We start from the raw sequence: 19288 nt of genomic DNA, 5'->3' as shown, positions 1-19288 counted from the left end.
CTAAAGCATCAAAGCTGAGGATCTGCTGCAGCTTGTGGGGGCTGAGGAGATTTTTCTTGGCACCTAGGTTGATGCTGGTTGAGAAAAACATACTGATAAAGCAGGAAAACAATTAGTAATACAATATGGCTTTTACATATTAAGATTCTTAAATTTCATGATGGTGTAGAGTTACAAAGCATTAGATTGTGCAGTTCAACACTGCAGCAACAACTGCCAGATGTGGTTACCTTCTGACACGTGCCTGTCCAGTGGGCTGAGAAAGGCGAACCAGCATCAGCCCAGTCCTCACCTGAAAAGTCATCCTCATGAAATGCTTCATACTATAAATTTGAACTAAGTAGTGATGGTAGAAGAGACAAAGATTGAATAGATGTTTTGTGCCATTTCTTTCATGCCTCTAGGCAATCCCTCTTGGCCATGGTTCAGATCTTTTGCTGAGAAGTAAAGACAGGGGTGTTTATCTTCCCTCCCTGTATCCAGCTGTCTTCTGGGGAGCAAATAGAGACTAAATGCTTTTCAGACCGAATTTAGTCAGGTGAATTATTTTTTCTTCAAATTCTTTTTATATGCTTATATCCCACTATGTTTCCAGGGAGATATACAGATTTTTCTAAATTTAAGACTGTTACTGAAGGTGTCATGTGAAAATTTTACATTCAAGGCAGCCTAACAGATAGGGGCAGGGGGGAGAAGAAGGAAGGAAACTAAAATTGCAGAAATTTCATTTGCCTTTCCACAGAAGCTAGACCCCAATTATTTACTTTGCAGTCTTTAAAATGCTTGAAACATTATCTTCTGCATACCATTATACCTTACTTGGATGCACACTCATTTCCAAGTCAGATTAAGATATTTTAGCCTCCCTCACAATGTGTCTTTAAATACCAATTAAATAAATATTTCATCTTGCAAACATTTGATTTATTTTTTTGCTCATCATTTGCTCAGCATGCCTAGAGAAGGGGAGACTGAGGGGAACCCTAATTGTGGTCTTCAACATCCTCACAAGGGGAAGAGGAAGGGCAGACGCTGATCTCTTTGTCCTTGTGACCAGTGACAGGACTTGAGGAATTGGCATGAAGCTGAGCCAGGGGAGGTTTACATTGGATATCAGGAATAGGTTTTTCACCCAGAGGGTCATTGAGCACTGGAACAGATTCCCCAGGGCAGTGGCCACAGCACTAAGCCTGACAGAGCTCAAGAAGTGTTTGGACAATGCTCTCAGGCACAGGGTGTGATTCTTGGGGTGTCCTGTGAAGGCCAGGAGTTGAACTCAGTGATCCTTGTGAGTCCCTTCCAACTCAGGATATTGTGTGACTCTATGACTTTGCATTTTATACCTTCTCATATGCAAGTAAAAATGCTCAAGAAGAGACGAAAGAAATGTAAAGGTTACTCCTTGAGGATCCCTGGAAATATTACACACATTCAATTTAAATTCACAAGGAAACACTTTTCCAAATTTCCTGGTTTATTTTCTTAAATAATATATGCATTCCTCATCCACTAGAACAATAAGATAAAACAGGCACAAAAACATTTTAATGCTTAATTATAACTGTTCTCTGCATTAGCTGTGTATTTTCTTTCCATTCTTGTTTTTAATGGCAAGCACCTATATAGAATATCCCAAAGATTTAATGAACCTTCAGCTTCATACTAATTGATCTGAAACATTCAGGATCCTAGCACAGGAGATGAGGAGACAGTGGGTAGACAGAAATAGTAAATCATAGAATAATTTGGGTGGGAAGGGAACCTAAAGAGCATCCAGTTAACAACCCCCGGGTCATGGCCAGGGACATGTTCCATGAGATCAGATTACTCAAAGCCACATCCAACCTGGCCTTGAATATTTCCAGGGATGGAGCATCCACAACTTCTCTGGGTAGTGTATTCCAATGCCTTACCACTCCTCACAGGAAAGAATTTCTTTCATATACCTAATCTAAACCTGCTCTCTTTGAATTTGAAGCCATTCCCCCTTGTCCTTTCATTACCCACCCTTGTCAAAACTCTCTCCCCACCTTTCTTGTAGGCTTCCTTTAGCTACTGGAAGGTGCTATTAGGTGTCCCTGGATTCTTCTCCTCTCTGGGCTCTCCCACCCTAGCTCTCTCAAACTCTTCTCATGGGAGAAGTCTTCCTTCCCTCTGATCATCTTCATGGCCCTTGCTCCAACAGACTGATGTCCTTCCTGTGCTGAGGATGCCACAGTTGGATGCGGCTCTCCAGCTGGGCTCTCATGAGAGCAGTGTAGAGGGCTGGAATCCCCTGCCTTTACCTGCTGTCCATAAAAAAGGCCAACCAACAAACAAATCAAACTGAACCAAATCAAATCAACCACCACTTGCACTGCCCCCTTCCAAAAAAAACCCTAAAAAACCCCACCAAACCCAAACAATTTAATTTAAAGTGCTGTAAAAGAAAGAAGATTGGTCCAATTGGACTGAAATACAAAAAAGCTCAGGAAGCAGTGTGTTTAACTGGAAAATCAATGTGTGTTGACAATAGCAGGAGTTATAGGAGAAAAAAAAATGTAATAAGGTTATATCACAGTAACTGAAGTTAGAGGAAGAGAAAGAGACATGGGGACAAAAAAAATTACCACAAGGAATTAATGTGTTGACAAGGCTGCTACTGAAACCTAATTGTCTCATTTTTAGTATGAAAAAGAATGCCAGTATTAACAATGAAAGTTACATGTACAATGAATTTCAAAATTATATGCAAACTTCAAGGTGAACTTTTTGAATTACGGGACTTGTAAGGAGCTGCAGCAAGTTGATGTGCCAGGCTTATTAGCATGCCACAATCTCTAAATGAGAAACATTCCCTTTCGTACTCTGAATTCAAATTTTTACACCTCCTAGAATGATTTTATTCTGAGAGCTCTATTGCTAGGGTATTTTTATTTTTTTAATGGATAAAAGAAATTGAAAAGCAAAGAACTCACAATCTAAATGAAAGCTAGCTAACAGGCTCCTTGCTAAGAAATGCATGGAATTATTTCTAAAGCCTGTTTAGAGAGCTGAAAGACTAAAATTTTCAACCTATAAGATCATTCTTAAATCTCTGTTAGACTGCAGATGAATATATTTGCAAGGGGAAAGTCAAAATGAACAAAGCATTCATACTTAAGAAATCTCCTGTGTAGCAAGTCCTCCCAACTATTAATGAAGGAAGCACAGTTTCAGTCCCTTGGCAACAAATAAAAAATCAAATATTTTTGTGATTAATTTTCAAAAGAATTTAATTACCTTATCTACTTCCAGAATTCTTTAGCCCTTTTCCTTATTAACACATGGTGACAAGAATGTGATAAAACATTAAAAAGATGCAAACCAACCATTTTAGAGACAGTTGATCACTGAATGATTCAACAATTCACGAAAATAAAAGATATCAAATGAATCCTTATTCTTCTCCAGCTATATATTTTTGGATTTTTCAGAGCACAGTCTTAAACCTCAATGCATTTACTGAAAAAAAGGGCAGGGGGGAATATTGAAGGGCAGGCAGAGTATACACATTCCTTGCATATTCAGTTTGGTCTGAACCATGGCCACATCAAATGTCTGCCAGTTTACTAACTCCAACTTGTGCATTTTTGATCATACCACTAAGGGATGCTGAGCATTGATCATCTGGCCATTTCTCTGTTCTGATAGGCCTTTTTTTTTTTTTGCCAGATGAATCTTTGGAGGTAGGTTGTGCACAAACAAGAAGTGAAAAAAGCCTGTTTAGCATGTTTGGGCAGGGCTTGATTTTGGTTCTGGTTTGATTTTGCACTCAACCACTTTGGTCATGACATAATACTAATCAAACCTCTAGGGTTAAGCCCCTTGAACATTACTAGTTTAAAGATGTATGGTCTGTGTACTTTGTATTACTTTTAGATAACCCAAAAAGATTATGCCTTTACACAAATATCTATTTCACTACTTAGACAGATTAAATTCAGTTTAATCAGTAAAGCTTTGTCTTTAATTCGTGCTGCAATTCATTACCTCCAGTCACAGGGTGCAATAATCTATTTTGCCAATTATACCTTTCATTTCTCTGCAATTCATCATTATTATTTGATTTTTAGGTATAAAAGGAAAAGTACTAACCAACAAAATTACTTAGGACCATAATGACCTAGCACAATGAAGCCATTCATCATCAGTACCAAGTCTCATATTAAATAGATCCTAGAAATAGTTTCAATTAATAGCGTTATACAAGTACTTCTGTAAAACATACATTAAACATCGTGGCTGATTCTGAGGGCTGCTGAGTTTGAATTAATAACAGCTGGAAGTCTTTTATGGTATTCAGTCTGGATCAGAAGTAGTTGATCAGCCCAATCAGACCCATTTAGGAAAGTCTTTCCCCCAAAAGTCTCTATGCATAGAAATGTCTCACACAATTTAGCAGAAAGACATTGAAGAACTGTGGCTCCCAAACTGGAAATGTCAGTTAGGGCCTGCTGGGAGATGAGAAGAGGTACTGAAGAGGGAGAAGAAGTTGATACCAATCATTAAGTACTCTTTCATGATATTGTTTCCATGCATGCCTAATTATTTGCAATTTACATTTGTTTATAGTAAGGTACATAAGTGAGAGGACAACCTTAATGCAGAATTTCCTATTGGCTATCACAGAAACCTCTCCCCCTAGCAATATTATAATGGACTCATATACATGTACCTAGTTTGATAATTTTGGCAGCAATTTCATTTCTTAAATTAATCGCATTACCAGATCCCTGCACAGACTCCTTCTTTCACAGTACAGATAACAAAGTATTTTGCTCCACTTACATATGCATACAATTAATATCTAGAAGCTTCAATAAGAATATATCAAAGGCAAGCCATGACAGGCAACATTGTACATAGACATTGAATTGTCCCATTTCCAAAGTTTGTGTTAAATAACACATTGCCCAGAGAGAAGGTAGATGCTCCATCCTCTGAAATTCAAGGCCAGGTTGGATGGAGCTCTGAGGTACTTAGTGTAGTGGAAGGTGCCCCTTCTCATTGCAGGGGTTAGACTAGATGGCCTTTAAATGTCCCTTACAACCCACGTTATTCTATGATTCTAAGATTTGAAGAGGAGACTGCTAAAGGGGAGGTGCCATTTCTAGATGAGTGATGGCTAAATTGTATTTCAGTTCACTGGTTTAAGCAACCAAATACTTCTGCCACACTCCACAAACAGGTGTTACTTGATAAACATAATCTCTTTCATAACAGCTGTCCTGTCTTATACACAGTTAGACAAAGTTAAACAAGTAGTTATATATCAACCCCTTAACTTCTCAATGGATGGTTCTCAGTGGATGAATTACTTAATATCATTACACAAAGGCATTAGCAAAGAACATATTTTAATGCAATTGCAATTGCTGACTAAAAGACCCAAGAATTTTCCTTAAAGATATTGAACATGGTCTGTGCAAACACCTCAATTTGTATTGAATACCTTATGGCATGTTGAAGACCACTAGCATGTCCATGGCACATTTTGATACCAACATATAGCAAAGATGCTTTGTAACCAATGAATTTTGCAGCTTTAATTTCTAACATTTTCCACACGTACTGAAAGTCACTAGACAAAACAAGACATATTGGGCTGTCACCTTGTAATATGAAGACCAAGAATTTGCACTGTGGTTGACTTAATGTATTTTATTCTGCTTTTATGTAAGTTGTTCTGTCATTTTTAAACAATGTAAATTAGCACAATCTTAGTGTAAGCTGAGTGTTGCATTAAAGATCAGGTTTATATATATATATGTCACAGATTTGGTCATAACTTTTTTCATACTGAAAGTGGAAAAAATAAGCTTCTTTTCTTTTAGTAGTAACATATCAGCTCCAGTAAAACTTACCATGGTTTCAAAGACCCCAGATAAATTCAGAGGTGCAGAGGAGAGAGGCTTAATTAAACAGCCAACTGTTAGAATAGTTATTTGAACCAGTTTTACCATCTCCAGGTATTTGACTAATTCTAGAGTATAAATCTTTCTCTCATACCTCCAAGGAGTGAGTCTTAACCATGCAGGAATTCCTGATTCTAGGCTATACTTCACACTTTTTTGAAGGAAAAGAAGTATCAAGAGCTACTCTATCTCATTACAAAGAGTAGCCTGATAAATAAATCTCCACATATAAAATTTTAATTATCTTGTGTCCAGTCCAAGTAATTCCTAATACTATCTTTGAACTATTCTTGAGATATATATATAAATGGAAAGGAATAATGTTCTGAAGGTTACTCTCATGTAAACCTGTTTTATTGACATGTAGATTGACAGCATCCTTTTATTTGTAACATGCCTATTCCCATTACTTTGACTGAAATGAGCAGTTTAACTTTTTGTCTGCATGACCCTTGGGTCAGCACATCACAGTTTGCCAAGGACAATACACTTGCCAGAGCTTGTAATAATAAGATTTCATGCATCAGCATTTCACTGCAACCATCTGTCATCTACATTGTTCTTCCCAGGATGTTCTCAACCCAAATCTTCTTGGCTTTGGGAATGTGCTTGCATCACAAACTCCACAATGGAGGTTTTCAGTGCTACATACTCAAAGGGAAATAAATAACTAATAGATATGATGCAAGTATTGTGGATTTTGATCAAAGAAATTTTGGGAAAGTAAAATCAGTCAAGAAATTAAATAGAAGGATTGTGAAAGAAATCTAGGACTTGAATTTGCCGTGTACTTAGAGAAAAATGCAGGTCAAGCACACTGGCATGGCCAAACAGCATCATCTCTGAAGTAACCTAGCAGAACATTTGCATTAAGATCGATTCAAGATACTTGCATATGCCATAGAGGCCTTTTGATAGTTTTTGATTCAGTCTGTTTGCTGGACATGTTCTGCACGTTTCTGAGACCTCTGCAACCATTAAAGAAGGGTGATTGAGTGTCTAGGTGATGTAGAAAATTATGTAGATAAATTGATGTAAAAGAATTAGGTACGAGGATGCCAGCATGTCTGTTACATCTGACTGAGGCTAATCAGCAGGAAATGTAGGAAAGCAAAACACACCCTTGCTTTTGCCACTGAGATAAAACAGACTTTTTTTCTGTGTCTGAATTTGAGGGTGGCAAAAAGGCAATTTCATTTACAGAATGAATTTCTTTTTCTCAGTGTAGATGCCATCTCAAAGAAGAAAATATATAACAATACTTTAAAAGTGACACCAGACATGCAACAACTGTGCTGTATTTTTAAAAGGCAGTCTGTGCCAACAAGAAAAAAAATTATTGTTTTGAGAAGCTCTGATTTTCTGATTCTTGTTTGTTGATAAATGACTTAAGAAACAACATGCCTGCTTGACACAAAGAAACCATTATTAATGCATGGAAGAGGAGGGCAGGAGATCTGCTGAAAACCTGAGCCAATCCACACTGCTTTATGATCAGGAGTGGATTGGCTCTATCTTTAACTGAAGTTCATAGCTCTTACTCACAATAACAACAAGCAAACAAGCTCAGCTGCTAATCTGATAACCTCAGAAGCAGACTAGCATGACTACACAAATCCATTTAAAAACACATTTAACTCTGGTGCTAGCCATAAATATACACCATAAAGTTTTATCTGAGGTCAAATATCTCTGAGAGTTTGTGTAGTGGTTGATACAGTTATAGCACTAGAGGGTTCTCCAAAAGCACACTGCTAGCTGACCACCCAGCTATGCATTCAATGAAAATCAGTACTAAAGCAAGTGCTGGTTTTCTGTGCAGAGTGTTAGCATTATCACTGACCTGTCATTGATCTGATGTAGGAGTGTCATATTGAAAGAGAGTTCATCTAAAATAGAGAGATTCATATGACTTTCACTTTCTTTGTACAGCATGCTGGGTAACCATTACTGGAGTTGAAACCATCTGGGTAATTTTTGAGCACACACAAAAATAATTCTGGTAGCATTTCTTTCTTAACCTGAAATCCATAAGATCAAGCTTTTAGCAAATTTATTTAGACATTGATGTATGAAAAAGTTCACTGGGCAACAAGAGCTAAAATAAGGAAATTTTTGTACTAACCATGGATTTTTCTGTAGCCAGGCTGCACTTTACCAAATAATATTCTACAATGAAAAAAATCCAGATAATAATGCTATGTTTCTGAACATCATGCTACATCAAACTCTGATGTTCAAATACCTGCAAAACTCCCTCTATATGGGATACTCTTTATGGATTTGTGCTTTCCAAAAGAGACAGTTAATACTCGTAACTGTGCAAGCAGTAATTCTCTCATCTGTGGTGGTGAATTTCTGAATACAGTACATACAGGTTAAATGCAGTTCTTAGAAAATCCTTCACAAAGCAAAGGGTGCATTTCAAATTCTTTGTAAACTAAGGAAAACAGATTATAGATTTGCAGCACTTCAGAGCACTAACAAATAATATAAAGTACAAAAATCAACTAGAAGTTCATAAATTCCACAAACCAGCTTCTATTGAATTCAAATTTGAAACACGAAGGTATTTTACAATTTCATCCCCTGAAAGTCAAATTATATTTTGCTTCTTTCATCCAATTTTTATGAATTTACAATGTGAAGGATTACTTCATTAAGGCTGTACCCTTAATGCATATTTTTACTAAGGCAAGAGAAATCCCAGCTGATATTTCACAAAACTGGCAGAGGACTGTAGACACCAGAGTCAAATGTCTGTTCCCTTTGAGTATACCTCAGGCTCTCAAAGCCAACATAGACTTTTCACTTTTCTCTGAAGCACTAAGATCACATGTTTGTGAGAGACAAGATATTAGAGCTGATGGACCACCAGTGCTATCTAATACCTAAAATCATAATTAAGAAAGAAACACTAATTCAAGGCAAAGAGAAGTGGTATGTGTAGAAGGCTTCAAACATTTAAATATGCACACATTAAACCATTTTACTAGTAAAACCTTTTAAACCTGTTTCACAGCAAGGAATTTATTATATTCTGAAAGAGTTAAGAAGGACCAGCAACCACTTTTCTTTTACTCCTGGAAAATACTTATGCTATTTGTTATGACTTTTGCTTTTGGCAAGTAAGCTCTCAGCAAAAATAATAGACTTTGAGGGTTTTTCTTTGAGGGAAGAAGGGATGAGGAGGATTTGAGCAGATGAAGATGGTCAGGTTTTCTAGTGGTGATGGAAAGCTGTATGTGAGGAATTAAGGAAGAAAGAGAAATTTATGTAAATCTGATGTGTAAACAGAAGCATGACGTAAAAATGCTCTACAAAATGTTAGAATTATTCCATGATAGCAATTCCAATATAAAGACAGCTGTTTGAAGCACATGATCCTTTATGGGTTTGTGAGGTTTTGGGTTTTTTGTTGTTATTGTTGTGGTTCTTGTGTTGGGTTTTTTGATAGGAGGAGGGAAGGGATTTTTTAATTATTTATGTATCTAAGTAAAATAAATGTTTCTATATGAAGCAAGGCACACAGTATGTTTTAAGAAAGTGATTATTTAATTTTAAGAGGGTTTTTATCCTTTTGTCAAACTTTGTGGTAAGTATGGTCTCCCTCACCTCCATCCTGAATTCTTTCCTAGTTCATCAAACTTGTAGAGAAAAAAGACTGTTGATCTGCTGCTATCCACCTGCTCTGATCCAGCATGATTTCTTTAAAGAGGAAAAGGATGAAAAAATGGTCACATGACTTGAGAGCACACACTTTGTGATAAAGAGCAAATGGCCCCAGACATATGTATAATTCACTTGAAGATGGTTCAAAGTTGAGCTTAATGAATAGCCATCTTAAAGCCTAGAAAATGTTTTCTGAGTGCATAATTACAAATTAGAGAATACCCAGCTAACATTTGTGTTGCGACCTGGTTATAGCCTAGAAAAAACCATCCTGTGTTACTGAGATTGTTCACTTCTTTATTGTCATTTATTTCTGATGATGGAAGTAGACCAGGAGACTAGTTCCTGACTTCTAGGAATATTTCTTTTCCTATATTCTTGTTGAATAGACTATCTGACTGAAGTAGTATGGTACTGTAATGTCTAAGGAAAGATATGGCACCAGCCTGATGAACAGGGCTAGCCAGGAATATTCTACTCATGCTTCTTGGCAGCCCAGTATCTGAAGAGAGAAATGTCTCGCCCCACGCTTGTCTCTCAAAGGAGAGCCCTTGCCTGGATTCATCACTTCTTCACCTCATTCACCAAACACTGCCTGGCAATTTCAAAATGCTTTTACTGGAATCCTCACGGCTCAGGAGAAGTAGAAATTTCTGCACCAAACCCAGTAACATTTGCAGTTGAACAATACTTTTAAACAATAACTAGCAAGTACCCAGATATTAAGCGTCTTGTGATGACAGTCAAACAGAGGAACTGGCAGAAAAACCCTCAGCATCTACGTGGTCTTAATGACTTGTCCCCACTTTCAACTGGAAGATTAGAGAGCACCTACTTGCATCCTCAAGAGACCATGTTGAACAGCTTCCCAGCCAGATCACTTCAACATTTTTACAAGGATTTAATGGTAAACTGAGAGACTAAGGGAATCCTTGTGATAGAAATCAGAACATAGTATATACACAAATTAGAGTAGACAAATACTAACACAATTTATAATCCTTATTTCATTAAAATAAGAAATAAATGAAATAATGTGTGCAGAATAGAGCTTTTAGTAGCTGAACACAGATACTAGGTTTTTGCTTTTCTTTTTCTGGTTTAGGTTTGAAGGACACTTACTATATAAAGGAAGCTTGTGAAGAACTGCCTTAATTAGGAACCTAAATATCCTATATGTACTCTTGAAGATGATCAAGGCCTCATTCTGTAGATGTAACTCAGACTCTTTTACCCTCTTCAAGTATGTAATCAAACTGTATTTTGTGCATTGGTATTTTTGGCTGCATGATTATTTTTAGGAAACTGTTCTTCACTGTTGCTGGCTTGGGCTGTGTGCAAGAAACTAAAGACAGACTAGAACAAGAATGGAGGATATTCAATTCATTGAGCCTGTGGTAGCACACTTTTCCCCTTCTGTTTGCATTTGCTGACCTTAAATACAGCCACTGCTGACAGCTGAGGGGATTCATGATGTTCCAGTGTCTTGAGGAGAATATACAAGTGCTATGTGATTACTTATAAAATGTCAGAGAAAAATATCTCTACCCTTTAAATATTTATAGTTAAGGGGACTAAGCTGGTGAGCCAGAGATAGTGTGCATCAATGGGACCAGCTGGAAAAGCAGTCACACTCTCAGGTCAAGCAGGTCTACTCACCAGCAGATCTGACAATTAAAAATCTCCTGCAAAACACAGGTAAAACAAAGGCACTCATCCCCCATTTTAAGGTTTAATTATACAGCTTTTCTGTTGAGGCCAAAAACTGGTGTGGGGTTTTTTTCCCCTCAGATGGTCTAAATAAGATATATTAACTGTTTCTGTCTTGGGATGGTGTTGCATCTTCAGGCCATTGCCACAGATACAAGACAAGCAACTTTTATATACTTTATATATCATCAAAGTGAGTCTGATTAGAAATACAGATAGAAATGTCTAGAAATGAACAAAGGATAACAAAAAGATGAATGTTTGTCTAGTTTGATCTCAAAATAGACGTGCCAATTTAATACGCTATACCTAAGTTTTGATTAAACACTCAGTTTCCCTCAGCTTATACTCTACCAAATAGCAAATAAAGTTCTCAAGTTAACTGCAGTTTATGAGAGTTTTAATTTTATTTTTTGTGTTGTTTGTTTTAAAGGTAAACTGTAGTTTGCCTTCAACAAGCCAATATAAGTTCTTTGTAATAGATTTAAAAACCCAACAAAACAGTATAATTTATAAAAATTCCTCTTAGGTATACATCTGAAGAGATGAATACCTCAGTCTGAGCCCCACATTTCCTGTGATTGCTTTAGCATTGTTTATAATAAACATTTAAGTAATTTGTTCAGTAGTAGGATGTTCCACTTATTTCTCCTACCATCTTAATAGATGAAAAGGATGAGCTTCCATCTCAGGAAGAAATGTGCCTCACTCTATTTTTTCCTGCCGTGTTATTTATTCCCTCATTGATTTATTTACTGGAAGGCAAACATATTGTGCACAGTTACATGTGATGCTCTGCCTCTGAGATGCTGGTTCTAAGCATGATATAATATTGTTGATGTTACTCCTAGGGTCAGTTCTTGCCCTCCAAAGAAAAAGTGTTTGTTTTTTTTTTAAATTTTGGGCAGTTTTGTCTCATTTCTTTACATTTTCTGCACTTCTGTTTCCCCTATTTGCTAAGTTGCTGGGCTACTATAATCTATAAGGCCAACTGATTTACTTGTAGATTTTAATTTTACTTTGGAAATGGAAATCGCCATGGCTGCTCTTGCTTTTAGACTATTTTTATTTCAGCATTTGTACATATGTACATGCATGTGTGTATAATTTTATTTTAAGAATAATCTGTCTTCAGCAAAAAGCCTATGTACTTCCACTGAAATAATCTAGTTAATATGTTGTACATTTCTGCATGCATTTTGCTGCAAAAAATTGTACAGCAGCTGCTACCTCAGTAATATTTTTAGTTAAGGGAAGAAGGACTCCAGTCTGCGTCTCCTAAACATGTACATTCCCTCAGAATTAAGGTTAATAATAAAAATTAGAACAGAAGTCTTATGAGAGGAAAAAGTCCCATATGTACTTCCAACAGCTGACATTCTCCCTTTAATACATGTCCCGAAAATCAGATGGTGACAAATAAAATATTTTCAGAGTTCTGCTATGCTCATGTTGATTTCCTCAAAGGATACTTTTTTTTTTTTTCTTCCCAGTATATATAAGTAAAGGATCCTGGGCCATTGCTGAGGCTTCTAGATGCTAATGAAATAAAAATAACTGGGGAAGAGAAAATATTTGCATCCACAGACCGAGGGACAGAGCACGCAAGATCTTAAAATGCTTGCCATAAATAAATATTTGAAAAACATAATAATTGCTCTATACTACCAATGTATTTCCTTTTTAGAACTGAACCTCTGTGAATCATGAAGGCTAGTGCTATTGAAGGCATGAACTGCTAAATTGGTGGAGACAATTTTAGGTTTCAAAAAAAGAAAGCTTATTTGCTTGCTGAGTGCAGCACCGTAGAAGAAATGAGAGCTGTAAGAAAGGGAGCACAACATAGTCAGGGAAAAGGTGTCACAATTTTAGGGCTGCCAAGTTTTAGAACAGGAGCTGGGAGGCAGCAGAAGGGGGAAGTGGAAATAAGAAAGAGTTTTACTAAGTTAGTATTCATACAACGAAGCTCTCCTGAAATGACTAGCCAGTTGGAGAGAGGAAGTGTCTGCCCTGAAAGTGGGTTATGGTAATTCCAGCATGGGCGGATGGGGAAAGGAAGGTCAGGAGACAGCAGTCAGGAAGGCATGTACAAACATATCTGTATTCTGCTTTCAAGTGTGCTGCTGGCAGTTCTCCTGCTGCTTCTCACTCTGCACTCCCTCTTCCGGGGCTGAGCTGCGGCTTCCCCGTGTCCTCTGCTGCTCCCACTCGCCTTGCCAGTGCACAGGCTGCAGCACTTCCTCTGCTCCCACTGTGCTCTTGGAGTCATAAGTACCCCTCAGAAGGACAAGAGGTGTAGAATTTACAGCAGGATGTCAACTCTACATAGGAATCTGACATTTGCTGGTAGGAAAACTTTAAATGAGCTTTAAACAGTGCCTGGTAGCGTGCACAGGTGCAAGCACTGATAAACACAGTACTTGTGGAGATGATTTTCTGTGCTACACTCAAAGGAAGAAAACTTAATTTATAAAAGCATGGATGAAAAGAAAAAGGGGATTTCTATAAGTTCTAAAATCCTTTATTTGTTACTCTGAACAAAAAAAAAAAATATTATTTCTACCTCACGTCTTGCTCCTTAGAAGCTCAAATAAACCTATTGGCACTGCTAGTAATACTAATAAAGCTATGATTCAAGTGAAAAGGAGATTATTCATTTATTTTATAATTCTGATATTGGTATGTGACTATAACATGTTAGGCATTATCTTTATTAAATATTTATTACCCTGTTCTGCCTGTTAAGTGAAGTTATACCTGGTGCTGTTGATCTGGGAATCTGATCTGAGAGGTAAGAAATAAGCAAGAGAAACACATTAAGAGAAGAGAGAGAACTCAACAGGCTTTAATCATAAGGAAACATGCTATTCAGAAGTGAAGTCACTATTTTGCCATAATATTATTAGGAGGAGGCCCTAGCACCTCCTGCCTTGGGACACCCAGGCCTCAGCATAGAGAACAGGGTCTGGGCTCTGATCAGATTATGCCTCGTGCTCATCATAAGCATTACTTACTCAACAGAGTTTGTCTGTAACAGAGCATAAGAGGACTATTATTAAAAGATTAGGCTGCCTCCATCCTCTTGCTTAATTAATTTTTCAGTGTAGAAGGGCAATCATTACAGTATGTGACCACAGTCAGACTACTGAGCCTCCATGGACATCTGAGGAAATGAGGAAATCGTTCTGTAGCCACTTCAAGATCAGTAAAATAATGGATACATTAAAAACCATGCATCAACCATGGAAAAGAAAAAGCCACACACTGGAGTCTAGTCCTTTGAAATGAAAATAAAACCAATTTGTTTGGGGGAAAGTCTTGTACTAGGATAGTCTTTTTACAGGAAGTAAACAATAATGCATGCAAAATTTTTACTGGAATATTTAGAGAAAATTTTATGCCAAACATCATTTTATGAAATTTCTAGATAGAAATTTGCATTGGAAAAATTCTTAGGCATAGGTAGGAATTAATCAGGCACTGTATGTTGTCCTCAGATAGCCAATGACCCTGTGTGAAGGGCATTACTTTATCACTCTTTATTATTTATCACTCTTTATTACTTTATTGTCATTCAAGTGACATTAGCCAAGTGCAGACTCTTAAGCAATTTTAACTCTTGAACTCTTCTTCTTCCCAGTTTCAGGTGATAGCTCTTCCACTAGGCTGTTGCCTCCAATTTCTCACAACAAGTTGAAAGGTCTTGATTTCCTCTTGATGTAGCTTAGGGATATTTGTGAAAGCTTTTCTTCAGTTAGCAGCCCTTTCAATGTGACTTCCTAGCCAACACATTTCACTGTGAAATAGAAGAGGAGAAAATGAGAATGTCTAACTTCTCAGAGTCAACTCAGATTGAACACTCAGCTTACAGGCTGTGTCAAACAGAGAAGAGTCTTGTCCTTAATTTTTTAATTTTAATTACTCAAGTGAATTTACTGGGGCACTTGCAGGTGAAACATGGGATCTAAATTTTGACATCTAACTGGACAGGCATACTAAGCTACGTGCATATAGCGCAAAGAAGAAAATGTGAGGGACATCATGTTTTCCTGATATGTGACTTGGTCACAGCCAACAAGCAGGTCAGTAAGGATGATGCTAGACAAAACCATTAGCTTAGTCTATACACCAACAAGGAGGTAATTTCCTTTTGCCATTGATGTGACACCAAGCTCCAGGCCACCAGCTATTTCAGTGTATCAACACATTTCTATATCAACACAAGTAAGTTAAAATTTATAAAACTAATAAAGCTGAATTATTCCTAGTAACTGTATCCTGAAATACCTATCTAATGAATAGCTCCTTGCAATTCCTTACAGTACTTCATCCACACAGAAAGCCCCTTGTGAAAAGTTTCACCCAAGGAGATGATCTCTCAAGAATACGGTTTTACTCAATCTAATAAATACTTGTATCTGCACCAGCAATGCCTCACAGGTAAAAGCAGCATTGATGCTGCTTTTAGGCCCCTAATTTGAACACTTAAATCTTTCCATTTGCCAGTTTCCCTTCTTCAGGCAAAATGCACTATTTTCCTATATCAGAAGGCTATAATGAGGATTTATACATAAATGTTTGAATATTCTCATATGTTAGAGGAAAAGACGAGCACAGAAATTTCTACTGAAATGTAAATCTAACTTAACAGCCTTTCTAAATTCAAGTCAAACATCACTGGCAATTTTTGTGCTCACAGTTCGACTCCTCTCTGCAAAGGTAACTAAATTAATCTCACAACATGTACATAATCACAAATGTTACTATTTCATGCTAAAATGTTAATGTTTTACCATAAAAAAAGTGTGTTTCCTTGGCAGTTTTTTACTATTTCTGTCCCACCATGTGTTTGTCATTTGTTTGCAGCTTTGCTTTTTAAACCTGAAAATATGAAAAAGCCAGACTTCTGAAAAGCCACGTGTAGAAAAAGACAAAACCCATACAGATTTAAAATTTTGAGTTTCAGTACAACATAATGGGCTGTAGAAGGAAAAAAATATATTAGTTACTTTTCCGTCCCATAAAAAGCCTTAAAATTGTATATGCACAATTTCAAGAATACAGGGAGAAGCCCTTTCCACTATAGCCACAGGCCCCTGTAGGTGAGAGAGTTCTCCACTGGACACCAGGAGTGTCAAGAATTGTGTCTTTCTAATGTTGAAAATATATTTTATACCCAATATTCCTATGGAATTAAAAATATCCAAAACCCTTCAACAAAAAATTTCAGTAGCAGAAGGAGCACACTTACATGAAGTTCCAGCAAGTATGTTTTACCAACATTTTTGTTTTGCTTTGTTTCTTGCTAAGTATAGCTTGACAAAAGATACTTTGACAAGGCAGAACCTCAAAATGTTATGCTTCAAAATCTCCAAATTACAAAACTGCCTTAAATTAGATTTTTAATCTTATTCTGAATTTTAAATTTAACCATATTCTTTGCTTATATTTTATAGTTTCCTTTCACAATAGTGATGACTAGAATATTTTTTTCTTTGCGAGTTCTACTAAAAATTTAATACATTTAAATAGTTTCTCAACAGGGCAAATTAAAAAAGACAACTTGATGGGATGCTTGTGAAAAAGCTTCAGAACTACATACTTTCAATCTTTTTTTTTGAGCACTGAAACTTCTTGGGCTTTTGACCAAAAAAATCCAACAAACAAATCAAACCCAAAAATGCTTAGGGAAAGAATGTAAACAACAAGGAAGAGCCAAAAAAATCTTCACAGCAAATATTTCCAAGTACCAGTAATGGATCTCTGGATCCAAAGACCTAGTTATAATCTTCTATTAAAGTGCTTTCTGACAAAGCCTTTCCGTAAACTACCCATTTACACAAGCCATTCTCCTAGAATGAAAACACCCCTTTTGTAAGTTAAGCAGCTGTAGAAATTTGGTTCAACCTAAAGGGAAAAGTCAGACCTAAAATTCCTGCAAGTAGCCAAACTGGACAGTCATATCTCAAAAGTGTTAGTGTTTTCCAACTCTGCCAGCTAATGACAGACCGTGTGATGAGAATATATCCTATCTCTAGGAAGTGACTCACCAAAACATCGACATATGTTTGTGTTCTCCCTCTAGAAGAGCTCAAAGCAATTTGGAGAGAGACTTAATCTGCTGCAACAGAGTAGGATGTCAGAGTGCGCCATGCATTTGTTTCTGTCTGGTTTATTTTTTTTCAAATTAGGTTTAGTGTATGTGAGTCATCATAGATGTTTCCTTCTTTTTATCTTCCTTAGGAAAAAAAGACAGCTTTTAACTATTTGAGTCTCTAAATTGGCAGGAACACTTTGGACTTTTAAAAGACATTATAGACAAGCACTATTAAGGCAAAATATTTCCTCAGTCTCCCAGATGACCATGGCCACAATTAATCTTTTTTCAATCTTATCAGTATCAAGCCAATAATAAATACCCTGAATTTCTGATGAAGCACTTTTTTTAGAGGTGTGTTTAAGAGAAACAAAATGACATTGAATGCTTCTCTAGCTATGTTATAATTCTTTGGTTGGATAGTTGTGCTTATTTATAATTCTAACTTTTGCACATGCTCAACTATAGTAAATAAATTTAAACATAACAAGGTTCAATGGATTATTTTTATTGTAATAGAAAAAATATCTCATTAGAAGATTTTACTGTACTTATATGATACTATTTTCTAATGAAAAGCAGATAAACCCTACTTACATTCTGTATAGTGTAGTTAAAATAATTTACAACTGCAGATGAGAATTTAATTAGCCCCAAAGTTTAAATTCTCTTTTGTTTCTGAAAGCAATTAACTTTCTTCCTGAGGTGTATCTTCTTATATCTTGACAGGGAGTTATATTGTACTACGTAAAGCGTTAAATCAGAGAATTACTGTGTATCAAATGATCAAAGCATTTATAAATAGATAACTGTACCAACATTACCTGTGTAATTAGAGCTCATCAAATTATGACTTCCCTACCCTATTATTTGCAACATAATAAGTAAATCCTAAAACTAGATGCTAAGGTAACAAATTCACAAATATATATGTCCTAAAACCCCCCATTTATTTCCAACCCTATTGTTTTATCAACTCTTACTGCAGCAACTTAGCAGCAGATAATTGTTGAAACAAGTGCAAAACTGTCCAGAGGGGTTGGTAGGATTGATACCCCTTCACAGCCCAGCAGGATTAATCAGACACACTCCTGGTGGTGGGCTGCTCTATTGAGCAGATGTTTGACCCCCTACAGAAGGTTCTGCTGTAAAACACAGTGGTGTAATCTCTGTTCAGATACTGGGAAGAAAATTAACTTTTAGCTTCTGCAGACTTACAAAAGGCCTCCATCTGTCACCGATTTCAAACCTGCTCTCTGTGGAAGTCAGCTCAACCCCATTGTTTCAGGAGGTACCTTTAAACTAAATGGGAATGAATGCTTGTCTGGCAAGCAGCTGAAATTTAACAGCTGAGATACCTGTTAAAAGATGGCAGCACAGGGAGGTAGTATTTGCCCCTTTTATGACTGCAAGTCAGCTTTGGGAAGGCAACCCCATCTCAGAGACCAAAATGCTGAGCAGACCTAGCCCCTGCTTGAGGCAGGAATCCATGCTGGGGGCTTTCTGTGCCCCACCCCTTGATGCTGCCTGCCCCAACCAGACAGGATGCCTCTTGTGGTTCACTGAAGTGCAGATCAGGCCTCTGTACTTGAAACCCAGATAGGTTTTGCAGTCTGTAACTCATGATTTTGATCCTGTTTTTATTAATTTCCTAAATTCCAGATCCGAGCCATTTTCATCTTTTGTTTCTCTCTAGTGAGTTCAGCTGTTCAGTTCAGAAGTGAGGTGTGGTCCTTTGGAAACTCAGCTTTGCAACTAACCATTTGAGGGCATGAAGAATTATGTCATAGCATAACATTTGATTGAAATGAAGCACAGGTCTGCAATAGATAGCTTGTAGAATAACAAGATAGAACAATAGATAGAACAACAA

The 19288-nt window shown here is 36.9% G+C and overlaps 1 long non-coding RNA gene across 1 annotated transcript in view; it reads right to left on the bottom strand.

The window, feature by feature from the left end:
* The window catches only part of LOC135294813 (uncharacterized), a 146652-nt gene that overhangs the window by 1872 nt on the left and 125492 nt on the right, over positions 1-19288 (bottom strand). The gene's annotated exons all lie outside the window — the stretch shown is intronic.

The sequence above is a fragment of the Passer domesticus genome, chromosome 2, assembly GCF_036417665.1.
Source record: "Passer domesticus isolate bPasDom1 chromosome 2, bPasDom1.hap1, whole genome shotgun sequence".
In the NCBI taxonomy this organism is placed as follows: Eukaryota; Metazoa; Chordata; class Aves; order Passeriformes; family Passeridae; genus Passer; species Passer domesticus.
Note: the sequence above shows the minus strand (reverse complement) of the source record. Positions and strands in the feature narration are given on the sequence as shown.